Genomic DNA, 3,475 nt, shown 5'->3' on the forward strand with positions numbered 1-3,475 from the left:
ACATCATAAGAAAAATTGTTAACAAAAACAAATGAATTTAGACTAAATCATGTTAACTTCATTTATTAGAACATTACATACTGATGTATATATTAAGCAAAAAAATAATTATTTATCAACAAAATTATTTTCCTCAAGTACTCAAGGTTATGGAATATACCCTCTTATAATAGAACGATTTACTTCATCAAGATAGTGGTACCTCATATTCCGCTAAACTTCGAACTCACTGAACGACAATAAATCACACAAAAAATATTAAAATGGAAGAAGAAGAATTGTAGAACATTATAAAAAATTGTGCTCGAAAAATGAGGGGAAGCCCCTCTATTTATAGTCAACAAAGGGTAGTATAAACAAGTTTTTTTTGTGTCTTATTTGAAAAGTCATGACCTTTCCGAGAATTCACAACCCTTTGGAAAAGTCACAACTTATTGAAAAAGTCACAACTCTTTGGAAAAGTCACAACTTATTGGAAAAGTCACAACTCATCGAAAAAGTCACAACCTTTCCGAGAAGTCACAACCTTTCATTTTGACACTCCTTGACTTCTATGCAATTTTGCTTCTTTATATTTTGACACCCTTTAATAATGTGAGGCCAATAATATATATTTTTAATCATTATTTAATATATATATATATAGAAAGAGAGAGAGAGAGAGAGAAAGAGAATTAGAGAGAGACAGAGAGAAAGAGAGATAGATTTATAAAAGAGAACTCCACTTTTTAGAGACAGAGAGATAGAGAGAGAAAGAGAGATAGATTTATAAAAGAGAACTCCACTTTTTAGAATTGTTGAAGAAACAACTGATTGGGGACGATCTCACTGACCCTTTGCTTCACCACACCCAATCCGTAGGCTAAGGAGAGAAGAATAAGGTGAAGGTGTATACCACTCATCAAGAGCTTGGTTAAGTATCCAAGTTTGTATGTCTTTCTAGTTTCATCTGAATGCTCTATAGTGATCTTAATCTCTTGAACTTTCAAGTCTAAATTATGTTACCCTATAGTAGATATGACCTATATAGATATTTTTCTTCTAATGCGCTATTTTTTTTGGGAAAATATACATTCTCTTCCATTGAATTAGTGCAAGAGAAAGAAAATTTTCAAGTATTAACACCTATAAATATTGTTTTCTACATCGAAATCATCTTGAACAGGTAGCAACTACTTTTAACAATTTCATTATATCTATAAGTTTTTAAAATTAATTTACCCCAAAATATTAATTTGTTTAGAAAGAAATTTAAAATTTAGATGGAATATTTTATTGCTAGTCCAATAAATCCGAAGAGATGCATGATCACAACGATCGAAACAAGTCATTTTTTTTTATGGATCTATGCTTTTTATATTTTTTCCCCTCTCTTTGTCTAACTATTTGTTTTTATTTATTTTTACTTTAAGGATGCAAATTCTAATAAAGGAGATTGATCATCTTAAGTTTTACCATTGAAAGAGAAATAATTGTTGCTATGGGTGGAAATTAATATATTTTTGATAGATCTAGTTGTTCTGGATGCATTTAGTGAATCATTTGACATGCATGACAACCACAATAAATGATCTTGATACGGAATGCATACATTTAATGGACAAACATCTTTTACTTTGACTATTTTTTTGTATTCTTGCACTTTGATTAAGTTCTTAAGATGTTAGTTCACACGTAAATATATGTTATTATCGAGCTAACAATTTTTATCTTTTTTTGAAAACCTTCTCTATTATTTCACAAAATATTTTGGTGCTACAAAAGATCTGACTAAGTATATCTTATTTTTCTACTAGAATATGGATAACCAGCATCACATTTATGGTGATGAAGATGCACCAATAATGGAAGTTCCCATATCTTGTATTGCACTTGAAGCTAATGTTTTAGAGGTAAGCTTTCAAAAATTTCCTCCATTGTTTAGCATACATATTAAGTTTCTTAATTCTGCTCCTTTAAAGATATGTAGAGAAAACTTTTGATGCATTTTGGAATAACTTTTTTAATGCTAATTTTCTTATGGAAGAAAAATAAAGTTATCTAAACATTCTAAGGCTTCATTTATCTTTTTAAGATTATAAGACGTCTAAATCTGAATGCATATCTAAATAAAAACATATGGATTAAGAATATTCTAAGAATTGACATCTCAATATTAATATAATGTATTAAGATCTGAATACTTCATTATATGACAACTAATTACTGAGATCATAAGCATCGATAGGCTTAGTAGTGTAGAACCACAAAGACTACATCTTAGTGAACCTCTAGAACTAATCAGCTCATCTCCAGTCATCACTGGCCTAAAAATAGCCTTATCTCATAAACCTCAAGATAACTTCGTCCATATGATATTATTCAATGTTATAGAAATAACAAAAGAGGAAACAAATTTTCAAGTATTAACGCAAAAAAATATTTTGTTCCATATCCAGTGATCCATTTAAACAGGGATGAGCACCTTAGATTAATAGATATTAAATTAGAATAATCATCTTAGTGAACCTCTAGAAAAGATAATGCTCATCTACGTGTTATACTCTCACGAAGAGAAAATAAGTACTTAAAAGAAGAAGACAATGGTTGGAAAAACTATTTCATTCATTCAGAATCTTTAACCCTATGTATTGGCAAATACTTAACATAATACTTCTGCTAAAATAGGACACATATCAGTCCACAATAAGCATAATTAAACTAATACAAAGAATTGAAACATGTGACTCCTAAAAGAAACATAACATGTTACTCCTAAAGCGGAAAATATGCGGAATTGCTCAACTTTTTTTAAAAAGAAACTTACGATCTTCCTAAAGACAAGTTCAACTAGAAAACTAAAAGAAATACCTACAGTTCCCCCTTAAATTGATGTTTGCTAACAATCAATTTACATATTTGATAGTGCATATACCTAGAAGTCTCTGAAGTTTAATTAATGACACCATCTTCAGAGCCTTGGTGAACATATCAGCAACTTTTGTCTTCGCTCCTGTAGTTGATTAGATTAATTGCTCCATTAGTGCTACGCTCTCCTAAAAATAAAACTTCACATCAATGTTGTAACAGCCCGTATTATGCATATGCTTGTTCTGTTCTTGTGATACTTGACATAGCCTTATAGTATAGGTGAGGGACCATGTTTCTTATATGATTAGTGTTGGTTTAAACTAGCTCGGAAGGTGATGTGATGCCTTGCACGTTGCAGCTTGTGTACTGCAAGTTACAACTCCAACGGAAATATTTAAACTGGAGACGGGAAGGCGGTAATTGAGCTTAAAGTTGAAAGTTAAGTGCTAACGTAAAGAAAAAGAGATTAATAATTAGAAAATGGATTAAAATAGGTGAGCTGCTTGCTTGACTTAACTAAGCTAGTAGGTGACAAGTAGGTGCATCACCTACTTTGACTTATTGACCAGTCCAAAGAACCAAGTAGGTGCATCACCTACTTGAGCTATATGGATCTAGTTAAAAA

This window comes from Solanum tuberosum, unplaced genomic scaffold, assembly GCF_000226075.1.
Source record: "Solanum tuberosum cultivar DM 1-3 516 R44 unplaced genomic scaffold, SolTub_3.0 scf00121, whole genome shotgun sequence".
In the NCBI taxonomy this organism is placed as follows: Eukaryota; Viridiplantae; Streptophyta; class Magnoliopsida; order Solanales; family Solanaceae; genus Solanum; species Solanum tuberosum.